The sequence below is a fragment of the Amblyomma maculatum genome, chromosome 1 (assembly GCF_055883805.1).
Source record: "Amblyomma maculatum isolate TAMU_Amacu chromosome 1, ASM5588380v1, whole genome shotgun sequence".
NCBI classification, from domain to species: domain Eukaryota; kingdom Metazoa; phylum Arthropoda; class Arachnida; order Ixodida; family Ixodidae; genus Amblyomma; species Amblyomma maculatum.
This window is the reverse complement of record NC_139344.1, coordinates 151,246,129-151,261,633: the sequence shown is the minus strand read 5'-3', so window position 1 is coordinate 151,261,633 and position 15,505 is coordinate 151,246,129.

The following is a 15,505-nucleotide window of genomic DNA, read 5'->3' as shown; positions in this document are numbered from 1 at the left end:
AACGAGCAAGCAAACAGCTCGCAGGAGAGACCAATTCGCCGGCGGACGTCTCGGGACTCCTTTATTCATTACTTGGCAAATTTTAAGTCACCGTGATTCGTGTACACATCAGTTTGAGAACCACACCGGCCTCGCAAGGGAAGAGGCGAAATACTGGCTGAAAAAAAAAAAAAAAAAAAGAGAGAGAAAAAAAAAACGAAAGAAGAAAAAAAGGAGGGGTAAAGAAATTGAGCGAATAGGCGACAATGAAATTTAAACTTTTTTGTTGTTGTTCGGAGCGATCCAACGCTTCAAAGGGGCCGGTATGTCATTCCGGTTCAGTATGCGCTAATCTGTATAGCCAGTTAGTTTCTAAGGAAAAATAAAATCCTTAACTTTTCGCAACAAATGGACACATGTAGTGCAGTGAATTCGTACTACGTGACTTCAAGTTCTCGCTCGCGCACTGTTCTCTCAAGATTTCGAGAATATATGAATACATGAACGAAAACTGCTCAGTTGCCCAAAAGGTCTGAAAAGAGCAGTACCAGCTTTCATATTTATTTGTCGATTCCGCCTTTCACTGCGCACGAATTGAGGCAGCCCCTATGCGAGCGCGCAGCATCTGAGGGCCGAACATGGCAAATTATTTACTGATAATCTCCTTCTGCTGTCATTCAACTTTGCAAATCACATTTATTTTCTGAAGGCAATAGATAATAAATTAGCAAAGCTATCTTAATTACGGAACAGTTAATTGCAAAATAAAAAAATGGCTGTGATGTGCCAGGTGACAGCAGCTGTATACAAGCGGTTTCTCCGGCCAATCCCAAGTGTTTTATTTTTTAACCCTTGAGCTAAAATTAGCTTGGACACCCTGTAGATAAGTTTATCTGTGCCTTCGCAATAGCCCTCCTCTGAAGGCGTGATCTCGTCATACCAAATCAAGTTTAGTGCCCCCAGAACAAAAATTATAAAACAAAATTTGGTGCTTGAGTGCTGCCGGCGTAATAATTTAAATTCTGAGCGTAACCACGTGCGCTGATCTCTCCTGAAAAACTTATAGCTAACATCCCTTCTTCAGCTAAATAGACGCTAGTGTTTTTAAGACGCCATCATCCCTACGGGCACTCATAAATAGACATTACTTTGTTTTTTTCACTAAAGTTGTGGTAGTTGTGGTAGCCAAGAAGCACACACGGGCAGCGAAGTAACGCCTGCCATCATTTTACATCGGTACAGCTCGCTCGTCGTGGGGGCAGGGAGAAGCTGGCGCGGTAGCCACACGAACACGGATGTCTGGCATGATGTCACACAACGCAGAAGCTGTTTGCAGCCTGCGTCACAGCACCCTATAGCGGTCGGTCCTCCTGTGTTTAGAAATCAGTTTGTCATGGCTTCTGTACAGGACAATAAAAACGGAAATGACGCCGTTTAAACATTGGGTTCGTGAAGTGTGCCGGGTGCGCTATCGAACCGCAGATGAAGGCTCATTATGCACATACCCACAGACAGGCCAGTGAGACGCGTAAGACGCCAACCGAAACCTCTCGGAAGCTAATGCCGGTCAGCTCTCGCTGATTAATGCGCACAGCCGGTAAGTTTAGCTCTAAATCGTTTTTTTTTTCTTTTTTTTTGCACAGATGCCCTCGTATGCAGTCTTTTTGCACAGATGCCCTCGTGTGCGTACATGTGTGTGCGTGCGTGTGCGTGTGTGTGTGTGTGTGTGTGTGTGTGTGCGTGCGTGCGTGCGTGCGTGCGTGTGTGTGTGTGTGTGTGTGTGTGTGTGTGTGTGTGTGTGTGTGTGTGTGTGTGTGTGTGTGTGTGTGTGTGTGTGTGTGTGTGTGTGTGTGTGTGTGTGTGTGTGTGTGTGTGTGTGTGTGTGTGTGTGTGTGTGTGTGTGTGTGTGTGTGTGTGTGTGTGTGTGTGTGTGTGTGTGTGTGTGTGTGTGTGTGTGTGTGTGTGTGTGTGTGTGTGTGTGTGTGTGTGTGTGTGTGTGTGTGTGTGTGTGTGTGTGTGTGCGCGCGCGCGCGCGCTCGCGTGTGGGAGGGGTGTGGGTGGGTGTACTGCGGTAATAATTTACAAGATGTCCCATTGAAAACCGAAAAAAACTTAGTTGTGCTTATACGGGGCTTAACTATAACGCACAGCAGTCGAAAGCTGTCGCTTGGGCAACTAAAAAACTACATATTTCAAGTTATTGCAGTAAATTTCAGCACTGGGTGGATGTACAAAGTCATGGCAGGCCTTAGAAAGTGAGACAGAGTCAATAATTGCACGAAAATATGAAAAATAATGCATTTCTTAAAGCAGTTTCGGCTATCTGAAATAAACATGCATTGTGTTTGGTGGGTAAGATATGGGACTTCAAAATGTTTTCTCTCGGCGCACTCTGAACGCAATCACGCGCGCACTTCCGTAGTATCTGATCGCGCTCGTTCACAGCGTATATGCGCTGTCAAGCATGCCATTCGATGGCTGCCAAGGGAAGCAAGTGAAGTCTTATGACGGCTATTTTGTCATGGATAAGGCGGCAACCCTTGTGGCTATTTAGCTGCGATCGAGCGAAAGTATTATCAGTGGAAGTCGATACTTGTTTAAATATTTTCGTTTTGTTTCCTCCACAAAGTACAGCTCAGGAGCTCTAGACAATCGTGTACATGCCACGACAGTAAGTGTTTCGAGAAGATTGCAGTCTGTCAAATGCAGGTCCTCGAAACCTCTTGAATACAAAGCAGTCAGAGAAAACATCAAGCAATAGGCTGACGCTGATGATAATCTTGTTTTGAAGATAGCCTTGAACTCTGCGATACCCTCGCCGTCTATACTACATATCGCGTGAGAGGCTCGACCTCCCGGGGAGCCTTCACCGGCGCCGAGGTTGGCTTCCTCGTCTGTCGCACCAAAGATTTTCATTGCGCTTGCGCGAGAGAGTAAAACGCGAAAGTCGACCGCAATGTGCGAGTGAGTGTAAGCACCACAGAGAATGCGCAACAAAATAAATATGTCCAGCTGTTCTACTGCAGCCGCAGCAATTAGATTCGCTCCTAAACAAAGTCAGCCGTATATAGTCTATTTGGCGACAGCTCAGAGCGAGAGAAAATTTCTCTTTTCTTAATCTAGGATAATTCAGAATCATGTTTTAAAACCATTAAGGTTATATCCGAGAATATGCATTGTGCTTTCAAGCAACGCTATTGTGTGCGGGCAAGCTTCCAAATGGGTCGTTGCATGTTTCGGCCATATAGCCACGATGTTTTGTTGTCGCTTCCTCTTACAACGTAGACGTCGGAGGCTACTGTGCACTGGCATCGTCCAGCCTGCATGCAGTGTCAGCTCAGTCAGCAGTCCACCCTCCACGTTAGTGAGAAGTATGGCAGGAATGTCGAATTCGAGTGCATATGCCTCATTAGACACGTCTGATTCATACGACGCGTAAGAGAAAAGACGAGAAAGCAGGGCATGCGGAACTTATTCGACGTGCAGTTGCTCGACATTCCTGTAGCGGACAGTACGCTTCCGAGCAGATATTTTGAGCTTTTCGAAACGAGGGCGGAAGTGGGGTAACTGAGCGCACGAAGCTATTACGCCGTGTTAGCACTTGGTGAGCTCGAACGAAAGAACACGCTGCATCGTGCCGCCATGAATATCCTGATTCTGGAGGTGGATCCTATAACTGGAGGCGTTGCCATCGGAAATGCTTCTCTCTGTGCAGGCATAGATATAACTCCGGCAAGAAATCATATCTGGGACCACGTTGAGGAAAATATGTATGACGGGCGAACAGCATGCGCAGCAGCAGGCGCTCATTTAAATGCCGAGAGGGGGTGCGCAGTTCAGTGAAATGAGCTTTGGGTTATTCAGTCGCATTCTTGTAGCATAAATACAGTCTGATAGTAAAGAAACAACGCATTGATGAACGCTGCACATACAACTGGCTTTAATGTAACGGGACATGCTAAATATAGTGGTTTCTTCGCACCTGCATGCAACACAAAGAACATAAAACCGCATGTCAAAGCAAACTCACGAATGACATAATCGCTAGAAATATCTTTTTGCTGAGCAAAAGACATATTCTAATATCTTACAGGAGAATTAAAGCACGGCTTATGCGGTTATTGTCCCTTTTCTTTATGTGGTAAGCTTCCAGGAATTCTCGTGCAGTTCGATCTTTGCTGTTACCTACCGTAAATCTTGCGCTGTCGACACGGAGTGCAAATTCCTTGCATGACCCGCAATGCGCAACCAAGTGTACATTTTCCTCGTTCTTTTCTTTGTTGCTACCCCAGCCGGTCGTTGATCATTGGCCAGTTTAGCCGACGAACACAAGTAGTTCGTAGACCACTCCTGGCCACATATATGGCCTGCTCTGCCTTTTTTTTTTTTTTTTTTTTTTTATCGCACTCGATTGTTCTCGTTTCCTTTCCGGGAATACGAGGGCATAGTTTGGCAAGCTTCACCCCATCCGAAAAAGTAGGGTACCCAAACCTATTCTCGACTTTCTGCACGTAGGGGACAACCTCGGGTCGCAAGCTTCTATCACCCTCCCTCGTTTTCTGGTTCGTCGGAATATAACCTTTTCTCAGCATCACGATATGTTTCTAACGATTCCGTCGTTTCTGTGCTCGCTTTGGCACGTGGTTTTATGTCGTTGTTGCATGCAGACGCGAGGAAACGTTTTATGTTTAGAATGCATGCCCTGCTACCAATAAAGCCACATGTGAGTGCGGGTTTAGTTTTGTTTACAGGGTTTAACTTCCCAAAACGACTCGGTCTATAAGAGGCGCTGTCTGATAACGCACAGAACACGGGCGCCTTGCTTTTTGCCTCCATCGATAAGCGGCTGTCGCGGCCTGGATTCGATCCCGCATCCCTGGGCACAGTAGTCGAGTGCCGTAACCACTGCACCACCATGGCGGGTTGCTGCGAGTGCAGCGTTCTTCCGTTATTTCTATGCTTCTTCCCTACGTGATTGTGTTTCTTCCGCTGCATTAATGTTACAAGGTCACGAAGTTAGTGAAGGACTAGTGCTAGCAAAACTGAGAAATATGGTGAAAATTATTACCATTTCCAAAGTGGCCATGTAAACCTCTTTTGCGCCTGACACAAGTTGTTTTTCTTTTTTTTTTTTTGTACGTATATGCACGTGAAACTGATAAAATAGCAATGCGGAGAGTCCAACCCCCAAGGGCCATACTTTGTAAAGATTATCTTCTCAGTCGATTCCTTAGCTTCTGGTCGGCCCAACCTTTCCTGTCGGAGCCGGCGATTCGTATTTCTTGCCAACTATCAACTCTGACGTCACAATGTACAGTTATTGTCGCACAGCTAGAGGAGAGAGGCACCACGCAGATCAAAAACAGATTTTTACATTTTTTTTTTCTTTTGTTTTGTTCAATTGCTTGGTATCGCCACAATTTTTTTTTTATTTTGCCTCACTTGGCGTGTCGGCCTGTCCGCCTCCGCAAAATAACGAAGACAGTGCCAAGAAACACATTGAGCCCTTATAGTGTCTGAATCACTTCCTGCGTGCTATGCACAGTGGTTAAAAAAAGAAAATCAAGTTGTAGAAAAACTGATGAATAGATTTGCTGATCTTGTGAAACCCCACTTCCCCTCGTAATAAGCAGCTGGTGCATTGCTTGTTAGCTTCGAATTCATGTTTGACATAAATAGGCGCTCGTCCTCGAGGCCCAGGCCTCCAAGAGGACAGTGTGCTTTACCGGAGAAAATACCTAGAACTACAGGGCTCCCTTGTATGGATGTGAGATGTATGGATGCGAGAGTTGGACTGTGAAAAAGGCTGACCGCCGAAGAATTGACGCGTTTGGATTGTGGTGCTGGCGAAGACTCTTGAGAGTTCCTTGGACGGCCAGAAGATCAAATCAGTCGATATTGTCGACCATAAACCCTGACTGCTAATTGGAGGGTCAAATTCTAAAGTTAAAGCTCAGCTACTTTGGTCATCTGATGAGAAGAGAGGAGTCGCTGGAGAAAGATTTGATGTTAGGAAAGGTTGAGGGTCGCCGGAGAAGGGGTAGGCTGCGAACGCGATGGTTAGATGGCATCCTCGAGGCACTGCAGATGAAGTTATGTGATGTTAGGAAGATAGTGAGAGACCGGAAAGCGTGGCGTGACATGGTCCATAGGGTCACGAAGAGTCGGACACGACTGAACGACTGAACTGAACTGCTTGTTACCGAACATCTCCACACTCAAGTTCTTCAACAAATATTCTTACATAGCGGGATACCTTACAGCCACAGCCCTGGCACGTGTGTAGAACCGGCCGCCTGCAGATTGTGTTACAGGTTTGCATGGTAGAGCTTTATTTGGTTCTTTACAAAGCATGTTGCCTGTCTGCCGGTCATTAATGAGCCTACAAGTCAACTCGTGCACATGCATTTGTCGGCTCTCTATCTTCATCATCACCGACTGCGACGTTTTCTAGTGCAACTGCTAAGCGTCTGTTTCCTGTATTGCACCAGGGTATCGCGGAGTCTCCGCCGTCACTGCCTGCAAGGATATGAGGAGGGAATATCTAAGGAAGGGGGAGAAACTCAAAGGGCTGAAAGTGCTCTAAAGAAGAGGATGAAAAGGAAGAAGTCAGGAATACATTCTAAAACCATGGTCTCCCCTTTCTGTCTCTTTCTCCCCGCTCGTACATATTACTCTACGCATTTGACTGTTTGAACTAGGTACACCCAAGTTGGCTGCATTGACGAAATACTAAGAGATCAGAATATGTCAACACACATTTGTGGGGTACATCCGGCTTTATAAAGACACACCAGACACCTCACTGCTTAAATACGTTATTCAGAAAGCATAATCACAAAGAATGTTTGTTGGTTGGTTGCGATCTGCCGATCATGGGTAGTAAGTAGTAGTAGTAGTAGTAGTAGTAGTAGTAGTAGTAGTAGTAGTAGTAGTAGTAGTAGTAGTAGTAGTAGTAGTAAAGCACTTCCTATAAGAGGATAAATCAAGCGCTCGAAACGTGATTCGCCTGTCACGCTAGGTCGAGCTGATCCTCTACATCAGAAAACAAAAATCAAATGTTTCAAGAGAGGACTGAGTATGAGGGACTGGGGCTACAAAGGGCACCGAGGGGCAACCTAACTGAAAAGGGGGCACGACGGGCCAGAGCTGAAGCGGCCAGCACAAAAAGCGAGTATTAGTGGTGTAATGATTGTCTCAATTTTTCTTCCTTTGTCTAATCAATTACTTCTCTCCTCCTTCTTGAAGACCCCGCTAGGGTGGCGCAGTGATTAGAGCTTTCGACTCTACTGTGCCCAAGGATGCGGGATTGAATCCCGGCCTCAGCAGCCGCTTTTATGTGGAGGCGAAAAGCCAGGCGCCATGTGATGTGCGATGCCAATGAACGTTGAAGAACCCCAGGGGGTCTAAATTTCCGGAGCCCTCCACTACGGTGTCTCTCATAGCCAGAGTCGCTTTGGGACGTTAAATCCAAAGCAAACCAAAGGATTTCTTCAAAGAGAAAGTAAATTTCATAAAAGGACAGATTCAGTGCAAATCGCCATATTTTAAAGAGAAGAGGAGGAGGAGGAGGAAAAAAACTTTATTTAAATAAAAAAAAATGTAAGCACTCCCAGGAGGACATCTTAGTCCAGGAGCCCTCTGGCTGTTCCTTCTAGCTTAGCCCGCTCGACCAGCCGCAACTGATCTGCAGGTTGCGTGGCTAGAAATAAGGGCAGCCTCCTAGGAGGAGGGGGTGGGGTGTTTGACGGGAGGAACGCGGATGGAAGTGGGCATTCCCATAAGTAATGGTAGAGGGTGGGTGGGGTGGCGTTGCATGTGGTGGAGTATGGTGGGAAGTTCGTGAGGGGAAAGATGTAGGCAAATTGAGGAGATGGGAACGAATGTGTCTGGAGTTGTCGCCAGTACGTGCTGTCGATGTGAGAAAGCGTGTGATGAGGCGGCGGGTACGTGGCACGGCAACGACGGTAGTAGTGAACAATTGTATTGTAGTCAAGAGGTTCGATGTGGGTGTATAATGAAGGTTTGGGGAGGCCATTCTCCGGCGCCCGGAAGCTTAGTTCTCGGGCAAACGCATGGGAGCGCTCATTACCGAGGATTTTCTCGTGCCCAGGAACCCATGTGATGGTGATGGGATCGGGAGGGGTAGGTAGAGTAGATAATATTTTAGCATGTGAGTGTGGGAGGGTTCCTCGCAGGAGATATCTGTATGCTGTTTGGAGTCTGTGCATATCGTCGTGTGCTGAGTCTGCAACTGACTGATGTGTGCAATAGCGAGTGTAATGGCCAAGCATTCGGCCTCGGCGATGCTAGTGAAGTGGATGGAGGCGGCATTGAATGTTGAGCGGCGAATGTCCGTGACCACAGCATTGCAGATGTGAGGAATGTCCGGATTGTGTGAAGCATCCATGCAGACGATGTCCTGGCGTGTAGAGTACTGCTTGGAAGAGAAAGTAACTAGCTATATTTGAAAGCACCGCTTGTTGCGAAATAGGCCGCAGACACCACTGAAAGTAGAGTGCTTTTCCCTCAGGCCATCCTGTCACTTGTCATTGTATCTAATGGCGTCATGACCCGTACGATCAACAGCAGAACGCAGCGTTGCGCGAAGTTTTGGCGAGTCTTCTGCGAAACTTCGATAAGGATAGAATGAAGATCTCTTGCGGTAAGGGATGCAGGCTAGGATATTTATTTTTAAGAAGGGGCTATTCCTTTATAGATTCATCCCTCCCTTCAACTTCAAACTGCGCTTTCTTCGTAATTATCAGCCAGGAAAATAGCAACCCATTTTGTAGAGCCATCACCCCCTCTCAACATTTCCGAAACTTTTATAACGCGGAAAGAAATGGGCCTTGCGATGGACAGTATCTTGAGTCTAACTGCCAACCCTCCCGGGTCCCTCCTATTGTCCACATACAGTTAGAGCCATGATGCGGCAGCATTCTGGCTTTTCTGGCTTACAACACCTATTTGCAGTGTGTGCGTGTGTGTGTGTGTGTGTGTGTGTGTGTGTGTGTGTGTGTGTGTGTGTGTGTGTGTGTGTGTGTGTGTGTGTGTGTGTGTGTGTGTGTGTGTGTGTGCGTGTGCGTGTGCGTGTGCGTGTGCGGGTGCGTGTGCGTGCGTGCGTGCGTGCGTGCGTGTGTGTGTGTGTGTGTGTGTGTGTGTGTGTGTGTGTGTGTGTGTGTGTGTGTGTGTGTGTGTGTGTGTGTGTGTGTGTGTGTGTGTGTGTGTGTGTGTGTGTGTGTGTGTGTGTGTGTGTGTGTGTGTGTGTGTGTGTGTGTGTGTGTGTGTGTGTGTGTGTGTGTGTGTGTGTGTGTGTGTGTGTGTGTGTGTGTGTGTGTGTGTGTGTTTCACTCTTTAATTTAGCGCGAAATACTGCACCGTCTGGAGAAATGGAATGCCTCAAGTTCCACCTTGCTCGAAGTGAAAATTACGTGCTTTCAAAAAGCAGGTCGTCCTGACGAGTGCTGGCGATCACTTTGTTGTCTACAGCGCGAACTATTAGCCGCCGTCGGGCATCTGCCAACAAAATTGCGGACATTACGTGACAATATGCGCAGTGTCTGTTTAATCTGGCCCATTCGCGACAACGGCACCCGCATTTCGATGGCGGCTCTGCGATATCAATGCACGTTAAAGAACCCTAGACGGCCTAAATGAAAAAAAGTGGGACAAAACGATCACCGCCAAGAATTAAACAAGGCCGGTGCATCACCCTCTATCCCAGCAGTATAGTGCCTAGAATATATACCAGCAGTGAACGTCCCGACTGCGGATGGCCGGTAAAGGCTCATCAAATGAATGAGTAAAGTGGCGAGGGGACGCCACATGAATCGACTCATATTTTCGTTCGCAGTTTCATTTGCCGGCCCTTTATCGCCCATCCGCAGTCGTGACGTAGGCCACTGGGGTGCGCTGGCCATGTCGATCTCGGTGGTGATGGGCAAAGCTCGACATGTCAAGGCAAAAGACGAGATTTTGTTACTCAAATGTTTTGTTACTTAAACTTTAAAGGAATTCAATCACATCAACTTGATATTTGCCTGTTCTGAGCTGCTACATATCAACTACAATTTAGCCCTTTTTAGGTAGAAAAAAGAAATGCGAAGTAGGTATTGGTAAATGAGAAAGGGGCCGGCAAGGTACGGAATTCTGCATGCGACATTTTTCAGAATCGTGCAGCTCAATTGACCGGCGTGGCTTCCTAAATTAACGTAGGGGTTTAGTTATTGCAATACGTTATTGGTGTATATGTTAGGCAAAGTATAACGTTTTTGTTTCTTTTTTCTTTTATCGGCAGACTCCATGTGGGAGCGAACGGCACATTGTGATGTTCTGGGGGGACAAAAGTAAAAGTAATTAATGATTTTATTTTCGAGCGAGAGTTACGTTGGCCACAGCCTCGCCATTTCACCGTGCCTGTCCGTACCTGTCCGTGAGAGGAAGAAAAAGAAGACAGATAACTCGGTAGTTGGTAGAGGCGAACGACAACAGAGAGTTGCTAGTCAGAAGGTTCGTTGGAACGTTGTGATGGCGATGTGCCCCGGAGTTCGATGTAGAGACGATGTCATACCACTAGAAGTCTCCTACACCCCAATGAGAATGGTGAACGACGAGAGGCAAGGGGTGTTCATACGTGAAGTGATTCCCCTGTGGCATAAATAAAGCTGAAACCATAGATTAAACTTCTATGTGCAAAATACATGTCTTCACTTTCAAGCCGAACCTAAGCGTAGCCATGCAGATTGCTCTCGCGTAACTCCATAAACTAAACCACGGCTAATTTTTCTTTTGCTTTCAACTTCTAAGCTTGTTTTCTCGCTCTCTAGGATAATGTGAACTCATAGAAAAAAAAAAGATCCTCGAAAAAGCTGTGTAGAGGCTCAAGCAGTACTATAGAACCGGCCCGATCGCACGTGTCATCGCGGCCAGACAAGAAAAACGGCTTGTATTCGAGGCGCAGACTCCCGTTAATCCTAACCCCCTACTACCTGGGCTTCCCCGTGGTGCCGAAGTTCTCATACATAGGGCGCGCACGAGCTACGCACTCACCACAGATGTGATTGCCAAATGGCTGTCGAATTCGAAGCCCAGGCACCTCGCAGCTGAGCCAGAAGATCGGCAAGAATACGACGACGAAAACGTGGCCGCAGTTATATGCCAAAAATGCAACATGGACACCCGCCCAATGGTGCAACACATGTTGTGGGACTGTCCTGGTTACCACATCAGAAAAACAGATCTTCCAGGCCATGTCGCCACATTCAGTGATTGGACAATACCGAGCAATAACGACGCTCGGACCCGATCCACGCTGTTGTCCCTCTAGGAGTTTGCACGTGAGGCAGGCATTGACGCCAAAATGTGAGCTCCCTGATCCTACTTCCCCACTCCTTTGAATAGGCCTTCGGGCCAGCTCCATTGATTATTAAAGGCTATTCACTCACTATAGAGCCATAAACAAATACCCAGAAACTCTGGACAAGCTCATTCTGACAAACTTTAAAAGCAAGGTTTTGCTACGCATTGCAAGATTAGGTATTTTCATTGAAAGTTTGTAACAATATTTTATGATGATAGTACATCCTTATCTAACAATTATTTTCAAAAACCACCCCAATGGTTTTCAATGACAGTCGGTTCGGGTTAACACAACATTTAAGAGCAAGATTTGGTTACTCATCTGAAGGTTAAACCATTCCTATCAATATGTTTATTGCCAAATATAACAAGTGATATCCAAGACTGCCGGATCATGTTCTGTCATGCCTATGCTACGATCTCATTCAGAGCCTCGTGTTCATGCGCTACGAATCGAACTAAGTGGCATGTCCATTCAACAGGGCTGAGCGAAAGAGAACCAGCTGTGAAACTAAAACAGACAAAACTTTCAACGAAAGAAGATATTTGAAAATAATAATACGATATGTGTGCTACACGCAGATAAGCAGCCCCACTGATCGAAAGAGCCATCGGCAACGTTGCCATTTTCGTGGTGCCAAAAGCCAACTGTTCGTCGGCAGCAGTACGAAGCCAACGGGCGCGCGCATGTGGACAGGGAGAGATGCAGCCTATACCTACAAAGCGTCTCGTGTGTCTAACAAGCGCGCGGCCGATGCGTCCATGGATGCGTCGCAACTTCCCTCACGTTCTCTGACGTGGCGCTTCTTCCTCGCACGGCCTACAACCGTAACGCCAGGTCGACACGTGTGATGTTTTGAAGAAACGTGTGCATTCTTAGAGTAAGTCTCGATTCTGTCGGCAACGCGACAGCAACCGCTGAAGTCCGGTTCAAAGCATCTCTCATCAGTACTTGACCCGTGTGTTACGCGCTAACAAACGCGCGTTTTGAGTGGATTTCACCTTGTGAGTGCTTACATAATCACAGGAGTGGCGGCCGTGCCCATGTTGTAGGCTCCAATGTTAAAAATATCATGTATCATTTGCGGTAGTGTTGTGCTTCAGCATTGTCACATCAAAGCAGTCTTAAATGTCTGTACCAAATGTTTTCTTCTACTTTCCTATAAATTATTATAAGCCTTAAAATGATTGCAATATTATTTCACATTAATAAACACCATGAAAAAAATCCTCTTTGCATTCCTTGATGTCATTGGCTATTGGCCCTCCTCGTATACATCTAATAACAGGGTGGATGGTTCGGCAATATTTGTTGTTGTTGTTGCTGTTTTTTTTTTTTGTAGATGTAAACATCAGAAAGAAGGCGGCGAATGGCCCATTTATTTCGCATTTTGACCCACTCTTCCCTAATGTAGAGTCTTCTTCTATTAATATTCCTCTGAGCCTTCTTTCGCCTCCTTGTTCAATGTGTGTGAAGCTACTGCTCCTTTCCTTTCTTTAAGACCACCCCGCAATATATGACTGCTGACACCCTACATGCAGCGTTGCCGAAGTAGGTATACGCTGAGTGACGCCTCCGGCTTACGGAAATCTTCGGTGGCTGGAAGACGAACCACGGATTTGTCCAAGGGTAAGCACAGCGCCTTCCAAACGACGGCGTGCTGCCTGCAAGCACGGCCCTGTCACCGTGGCTCAGTTGTTAGGGCACCATGGGGTTAGGAGTAGGGACCATAATGAAATAAAGCAGCGCAAGGAACGGAACGAAACACGAAGGAAAGGAAGCAAAGACAAAGGCGCTTCGTGTTTCGTATCTTGCTCTGTTTTATTTCATTATGCAGTACCAACTAGCCCGGCATCTTGCACTTCCGAGTAGGGACCAGTCCGGCAGTGCACGCGTATGTCGCTCGGCACAGGCCTCGAGGGCAGCGTAGAAAACTGCCCCTGGCGTACCTTGCCGCTACGTCCGGACCCCGTGTCGCGCACTCGTCCGTTTCCATTTTTCGACTCCCTCGCATGTCCTTGACCGGCTCCCGAGGCTCTCAACTTCGCGCCTGCATCACACCCACGCTGACCAATCAAAGGGCCTCGCAGCGCGTCATTTCGGGGCGCGGCAGGACGGCCAGAGGGTCAACGGGCACACGACGTTCGGTTGCGTCTCGCTTGAAAGACGGGGCGCCGCGTGTGTCGTAGAGGACAGCACGGGCTGCCCTACAGACACTGCGAAACTCCACAACGTTGAGTTTGATATAAATAATTCAAAATATTCGGGTTCAAACATCCGGACTCGCCTTTAGTGCGATATGTACGCGACATAAGATATATGGGATCAGAAGTGACCGCCTTCTTTGCGACTTGATAAAACAATTCGGATATTACTGACGCTGCCCAATGCCCTTTAAAAGCTTCATATCCACTTTTAGAATTTCCTTTTCGGTGTCTCAGCTTCCGCGGAATCCTGAATCAAATATATCGACCTCAGAATTCGACGTCGTTTGCGAGTGGATGACCGTTTAATAGAAACTACCACTGGGAGGAGCTGCAATTAAATGTCGGCGCCTAAGAAGTGATTACTGTCACACCGTCACCGAGCTTTACTGACACCACTGTCAACTCTCTGGCGTCTGCTGTCTGTGGCCCATCATCCCCAAGGACTACGCAGTATAGTCCTTGTTCGCATACTCAGAAACCAGCAATTTGCCTTGTCGCGGCGTCTTCCTTCTCTCCAACATTCGTAGCGCGCTCTGGAGATATGCTTGCATTGCCGTCAATTATGTGCCTGTGCAGCCGGTCCGTGCCAGCGACTGTCGTGTCTTCCGCCGCCTATGGTAGCCCTGGCGTGGATGGGAGTTTCGACACTCTACGTATGAGAATGAGGCTGCAGCTTAAAGGCCCACTGTCCACCCTCCGGTCGAAAATATTTTCTTCCCCGGTAACTGTGAGACTTCGCCCCTAGAACGCAAGGCCGCAAAATGTTTTTGAAAAGAGTAACTAATAACGCAGTTACAGCCACCGCAATCACCCGATTCTGTCATGCTTCTCTCCTTCCGTTCCCTCGCAAAGGTTTTTCACTCGCCTGCCCGAGGTCGTCTAGCCTCCGCAAGACAAATTCCCCTTCCTCCTCCGCGTTTGGCGGGAGGTGGGCCGTGGGACTCCGCGAGCGCGAAAAAAAAACGGCCGAGGGAGCGCGCGCCGCTGGATTCAGTCTGGCCGTGGCGAGGGAAAAGCGCGCAGCGAGCGGTAGACTCCCATCCTTCTCCCGTCAGTCAGCGAGACGGACCAATGGACGTCGTTTGCGGTACGTACGTCATTATTGTGGCCCGTCGGGCCAGCGCAGGAAACGGGGAAGCTGGCTTCCCAAAGGAGAGCATGAGTGAGCTTTGAATTGTATTTTCGATGCTTTGCGGCGCGCGTGTCACTGTAGCATTTTGCACAGACTATCTTCGGTACCTGATCGAAACACTGGGCTCTTTTGCTTAAAAGGGCCTTCCCTGGACAGTGGCCCTTTAAAAAGCAGTTCCATCTTTTGCCTGGATGAGCTGTTCCACACGGCCACAGTTCCAGGTTAACGTGGCACGGACATTTTATCTACTTGAACTGTAAATGCGACAGCGTAGCCGTGCTGCCAGTCAGATGATCTGCCGCAATCGTGACCTGGCTACAGGCAATTGATGACGAGGAAACGGCTCGGGCGACAGGATTCCAGCAGTTCCACCAAAAAGCTGAGCTTTTTATGACGATATCAGTGAAGACGGCGGAAGAGCAAGACAAATTATCTGCCTTGTGAAGCTAGAAAATTAATCCTCGGTTCTAGACACGTTTCTGAGACATCGAATTTGTAAAGCGGGATGTTCCCTGTTCATGCAACAGCCCGAGACGGTGGCCAAGTTCACCACGTTGGGCAAGGAGCATTCGCTCAAAGCTTCATGCAGTTAGTCTCGCAAATTATTTCGCGCACTTTCTACACCTATGGGGGGCCCGGAAGTCTCTTCTTCGCAGATAGCGTTGGCATAAGTATAACAAACGGCTTAGGAACCGCATACGGACTCACGGACAAAGCCACTCGGTCCGCCGAGCTAAAGATCAAGCAAAATTTCGCGGAGTTTTGTTCCTCGCTCAACAGCCGCATTGGCACCAAGCACACTATAGGACACTACTTCACTCTCTG